Below are 6,000 nucleotides of genomic sequence, written 5' to 3'. Positions count from 1 at the left end.
AGCCCTTCGGTCCTCGCTCCGGGCCGGCTCCTTCCGTTGGCAAAATCCTGACTCATTACATAAAAAGATCACCCTGCCAGGCGCCCAGAAACATTTCTTCATCACGGTCACGCCACAAGCTAAACAAGAGGCCACATCAAGGGGAGGGGGAGAAGGGGAAGCGGAGGGGGGGAAAAAATCCAGAAGGTTTTTTTTTTTTTTTTCTTAAGATCCTCTTCCTTCAAAAAAGAAAAAAAAAAAAAAAGTGCACGGGGAAAAAAAGAGCAGCCACCAGGAAAAAAAACTAGAGAAGATTCACTCATTGTTGCCACAAAGACACCTCTCCCCTTCCCACTCCCTCTCCATGCTCATTCCTCCAACAGTGCTACAAAGACGTGCAGTCTGCGCCGGGAGTTGCTGAGCCCGAGCCGTGAGCTCCTCAACTCCGCGGGGGCCGTGCCAGGAGACCCGGGGCTCAAGAGTCCTCCGAGAGTAGGTGTGGTAAGTCCAAGACCGTCCGAATTTTTTTTATTATTTTTTTTTTTTTCCTAGAAACTACCTCCAAATATAGTAACAGGGAAGGGGCATTCCTAGAAATTCGGGAGACGTCAGAAAGGGAAGATTTGTGAAATTCAGCTTCACTTCCTGCAGAGGGCTCCTAGCACAGGAAAAAAAAAAAAAATCAAGTGAGCAATAAAGTGCTTTTCATGCTTCTCTGATCAGATAATGGTTAAAAAAAGAATGGTAAAACACTTAACTCACATTTCTCCGATATGATCTAGGAGTTTCATATGCGAAGAAAGCTAATCAGTAACCCCTTTCCCTCATTTTCTACTAATGTTTATAGATGTCTTATCTCCTGTATTTACTTTCCCCCATGTCCTCATATCAGACCTATGTACACAGCAAATAAAAGGAATATGCATATGAGTGAAAAATGGGCCAAATGATAACCCTGCCATGTATCACAGGAATGCTAATTAATGTTCGTGTGTTATTTTAAACAGGCTTTGTGGCTTGCATCTTTCACGCTACACTGATGTGAATAATTCATGTTATTACTGTAGATGCGTGCAGTATCGTTACTCGCATGAACAGGAATCCGTAGGCTGGCTTTTATTTAAGGGCCCCAATACTGAGAACTGCTGAGCACTGTCAGTCCCCATTGACTTAACGGTATCTTAGGCTGTTAATTAATTCTGCTCAGCAATTCACAGGATCAGGCCCTGACCGACAAATGTAAATCAGGACTTGCAGCAGACCTGCACACTGCCGTGAGCCGCTGTTATTCCTCACGTGTCGCCTAGATCTGTGTATTTGCTTTGTGCTTGTGTCTAACGCCCCATCCCTCTTTAGTCATATCTTTTAAAGAAACACTATTTGATACATTTCATAGAAAGCAGAAGTGAATGTTTGCAAAGCAATAGCGGATGAAGATGTTGTTACATGCTATTAATTATATAAAGATGTCAATGCATTTGTAATAAAGCATTATTTATCCAGGAATAGCAAAGGTTGCTGTGAAAAACACAATAGCCAGCTTTTGGGGAAAGATAATAGATTTCAATGTGTGCAACTCTTGCAGGTTAATTGAATTTCTGTAATGAAATTCCCCTCAGCCACATGAAATCCTTGGGTTTGTTCTTTGAATTTCATTATGACTTGCAGAGTCTTCTCTGCCCTCAAATCAAATGCAATAAAAACACTGTAGTCTGGCTTTACTTCAGTGTTTTATAAACACTCACATTTAATCAAAACTTAGTTACAGACACCTTGTCTGTCTGCAGTTTTGAAGGGGAATTAGCAGAGTTCACCTGACAATCCTAAGTGTGCTTTGACTCCTAAGTATGTTTTAACTGTTATCGCAGTGCTCAGTAAACAATTGCTTCAGAATACAGACTCAGCTTTCAGAGAGGTACACCCACAGTGTTTCGTTAGCAATAATGCCTGGTTAGAAGTAGATTTATTTTAAGTAATCTCTTGGAATTCCAAACGGCTCTAGTTAATTGCAAAAAGGCCTTTTTAAGCTGGCTGGCTTACTTACGGCACACTGCTCTACTCTGCCTGTCACTCTCACTTCCTGAGCGAAAAAGTGAATGGCAGCTTCAAGTTCAAGATCTTTTGATCATTAAAAGAAATGGATGTGCTGTCCTCTGTTGGTCATACTGGTTGTCACATGTAATATTCAATTAATTCAAAAAGGCAGCAAGAGGCTCTGTTAAAACAACAAAAATGATGAAACTAAATTTGCTCCACCTTCCGCTTTCACCAGTAAGACTGCACAGTGTGAGGGATTTCTAAATCATTTCTAAAAGATGATGCAATGATGGATACTAGGAGCTGGATTAAGGAGAGGACCCATTTCACACGACTCCATGCTACAGATTCAGCCCCATCGGACTCCGGCTGCTGTTGTGACCACTTGCTGTGGGCCGCCCGCCCTGCTGTGCCGGCGTGCTGGGTGACAGCGGGAGCTGCAGCCTCCCTCCGGCTCCAGGGCTGGCCCCCGCTGGGGCCAGGGTTGCAGGGGGGCTGCAGCGCTGCCAAGCACGGGGTGAGAGAGGAAGTTTCCAGCTTAAATTTCACGTCACACGGTCCGGCCTGGGGACAGGGCCATGTGTGCCAGTTCGGATAATTTGTGCTCACATGTAATGACTCACGTCGTGTGATGTGATGGCAGCTCTGCAGCTTCTCGTAGCGCTATAACTATGGCAGCTCAGGGTTTGCCGGGTACGCGTAATGCAAATTCCCACTTTACCGCTCATGGCGTCCTTCTGGGAGTCGTGATGTGTAGAAATGCTCCGCTCTGCTCAGTGTTGGTAAGCAGCAGTAGCGTGTCCGCCTCGGGTCCTCATTTCAAGAAGAGTGTGTAGCAACTGGAGAGGATCTGGGTGATTGTAGCAAGGATGATTAGAGGTGTAGAAAACTTGACTTAAAAGGAGAGATGTTAAAATTTGGGGATTGTGTTGTCTAGAAGGGAGAAAGCTGAAGGCAAACATAGTAACACTTTCAAAAAGGTTTGACGTCATGTAAATGAATCTATGTCATGGCAGTCAACCTGTGTGGTATGTTAATTATCTCTACATCTTAACTGCTACCGGAGCTATCAATTTCTGGTCTGGACTAGCTTCTCTTATGCTGTGATTTCATAGACAGTTTTCTAATTACAAAATTAATTTTGAGTAAATAACCATAAGACACGTCTTAAAATGTTACTTAGCAAAATTACCGTGCTAATAATTTAGCAATGTTATTTAGCAAAATGTAAGTTCTGTCTGCAAACTATGGAAAACCAGGCTCTGTATTGTCTAATTTCTATGTGTGTCATGTAACACAGACTCACGGCCCTCAAACCATTGTTAGGTGGGTGAGACGCAGCCATAGCTCTCGTGCATACCTGGCTTAGTCTTATAAATCTATTTCTAAAAAACAAGAAAGAATTTATGAAAGCATTACTCATCACAGGCAGGGTGGCTCCTCTCCAGGTTTATCCCTGGGGTTGGAGTAACAGAAAGCAGTATTTATCAAACACGTTTTGTCCTTGAGTTTGATTTTTGTTTAGTTTTGAAAACCCTCTTATGAAAGCAGCTTCAGGGACACGGCTGTTCCTCACTGTCCTTCGTATCCATGAGTAAAAATATCTAAGAAAACAGAAACCAGTTTAGAACATGTTGGGTTGTAGTTTTGCATGTGCTCTGTGCAGAAACTGTCACTGCTCAAAATCAATAATTTACATTTTTCTTCTCTCTAGGGAGATTGGGCAGTGTTGTCATGGATTTCATACTAGAAGTTTCAAGTTAAAAAATGAGCTGGAAGGTAAGCACTATGATTTCCTCTCTGCTGATGCTTCATCAAAGTTATGCCAAATTTGCTGAAGAGCAGTTCTGGACACTTGTGAACTTTGATAGTAAACTAAGTGCAAAAAATATAGATTTTAATTACATGTAATTAATACAGTCAGATAATCTTCATAACACTAAATCTGTGCAAAAAAAAAAAAAGCCTTATCTAGAATAAATGGTTACAGCCCTTTAAATCAAAGTACAACTTGAATGATGATTTTGACGTACTATCAGAATTTATGTATTTTATTTTAAAAGATGTTACAAAATCTAGTGTAAATAGGTAATGACAGGGTTTTTTGTTCATACAACAGTTGTACAATTTTGATTCTAGACAACAGTGGTGCGGAATATGAGAGGAAGGTTTGTGAGGAAGAAAACAAAACGGACTGTGTGGACTAATGAAAGGTCAGTGAAATTTCAAATGGCAAGTAAATATCAAACATGAATCAATAAAGATTTCCTTCAATGTGTAGCGCTGTTATTATTTACGTCGTTAGGATGGTTTTAAGCGCGGGTTTGGCGGCTGGCCCTGTCCGTGTCCCCGAGTTGGACTTCCCGGCTGCTGGTGATCCTGCCGGACCAGCTGTGTGGCCGACGCACCCAGTGTTTGCTTGTGCTTGGAGACGGGTGAGCATCGCACGTAACCAACCCGCCCTTTCCTTACCCAGTTGCAACGTCACAGGGAGTTTTTCTATTTAAAAAAAACAGAAAACGTAAAGTGAACACTAACCAGATTGCAAATAATCCTTCTAAGTGGTTAGTGATGTAGATGAAGAAACCTCATGTTTTACTAACCAGAAGGCAGAACTAAATTAATAAATAATTAACTGAATTACAGGCTAGGGGAAGCAACGAAAAGATGGTCTTGGTAGCTGCAGCCTGTGGAGAACGGCTCTTCAGACAAGAGTTTGCAGAGGCCCCGCTTGTTCCTCACAGGAGGGAATCCACGTCGTGGCGGGCGCCAGCGCGTCCTTCAAGGCTGCCTCGTAGGAAACGCGCGTGACGAGGCTTCCACTGGGGTAGACATCTTTTCCCTGCACGTGTGACAGCGTCTGCTAGTTTCGCTTCTTCAGGTTGAGCTCGAGGGTCTCTTGACCACAGGTTAGGCCCCAGGGAAGGTGGTCTGAAGAAAAACATTTCCCTGGAGAGAGAGAGGTTTCGGCGGCCGGTGTAGAGCAGCGCAGGTCTGACTGACGCGAAGCGCGGGAGGAGAGGAGCAGGGCGTTCGCCAGGTCGCTTGGTCGAGGCCGGAGCACCGCTGCCGCAGGTGCGACACGCCTCAGCGCCCTTCCTTGTGCTCGGTACGCGCAAGTCAAGCGCCGCCGCTTGCATTCCATCGCAGGCGCGCAGCCGACCCGCGGCCGCTCTCCCTGGCCCGGAGCCGCCTGGCCCCCTCGGAGAGTGCCGCCGCCGGGCGGCTTCCTCCGTCCGTCCGTCCTGGCTGCCGCCGCCAGGTAGGGCGGAGGCGCGGGGCTCCCCGCCTTCCCCTAAAAAGGATCGGGAATGCTCCCGCCGGCGCGGGCCCGCCAAGGCACGGACGGGGTTCGAACCCGTGATCTTCGGTTTACGAGACCGACGCCTTACCACTTGGCCACCGCGCCTGCGTTAACGCACCCTCCCGACGCCCTCCTATCGCTGGCGCCACTCCCGCGCCGCCTGCCGCCCTCGCCAGCCGCGCGCCAGCAGCGGGCGGCCGCCTCCGCCACGCCCCCGCGCTCCGCCGCGTGCGCCTGCGCCTGCGCCAGCACCTGGCGACCGTTAGGCGGTCCGGCCCGGGGGCGGGCTGCGCGCGGCCGTTTCTCCCTCAGGCGCGGCAGCGGGTTGCGCCTCGGTAGGTGTCTGCTGAGGAGGAGGCGGTAGTTGTGGGAGGAGGGGGCCGAGGGAGGTCTCTCTCTCTCCGTGGGAGCGGCGAGGAGCTGTCCCGTCCGCCCGTGGAGGCGTCCGCAAGGGCAGCGCCCTCTTCCCGCGTCGGCCCCGGCGAGGCGTCGGGGCCCCGGGACTCTCCCGCCACTAAGGGCGGCCGGGCCGGGCCGAGAGAGGGGTGTTCCCCGGGGGGAGGGTGTGGGTTTGTGGTGCCGCAAGTGAGGGGCACGCGGCTGAGCTGCGGCGGGCGTTTTCTTCACCGAAAGATGGCACTCGCTGCGTTCGGAGCGGTAAACGTATTGGAAGCAATGTA

General features: G+C 48.0%; 1 long non-coding RNA gene and 1 other non-coding gene across 3 annotated transcripts; one reads left to right on the top strand and one right to left on the bottom strand.

Moving 5' to 3' along the window:
• The first annotated feature begins 255 nt into the window (after positions 1-255).
• Positions 256-4,402, top strand: LOC115335867. Of its 2 annotated transcripts, XR_003921564.2 has the most exons (4): positions 256-480; positions 3,731-3,795; positions 4,156-4,229; positions 4,322-4,402. It is a non-coding gene; the product is annotated as an uncharacterized LOC115335867 (long non-coding RNA). The 2 variants fall into 2 exon arrangements; XR_003921563.2 differs by lacking the exon at positions 4,322-4,402 and having other exon boundaries at positions 4,156-4,279.
• Positions 4,403-5,353: 951 nt separating this feature from the next.
• On the bottom strand, positions 5,354-5,425 carry TRNAT-CGU. The gene has a single exon. It is a non-coding gene; the product is annotated as a tRNA-Thr (tRNA).
• Positions 5,426-6,000: the final 575 nt, after the last annotated feature.

This window comes from Aquila chrysaetos, chromosome 25, assembly GCF_900496995.4.
Source record: "Aquila chrysaetos chrysaetos chromosome 25, bAquChr1.4, whole genome shotgun sequence".
Lineage (NCBI taxonomy): Eukaryota > Metazoa > Chordata > Aves > Accipitriformes > Accipitridae > Aquila > Aquila chrysaetos.
This window is presented reverse-complemented; position numbering and strand designations above follow the sequence as displayed.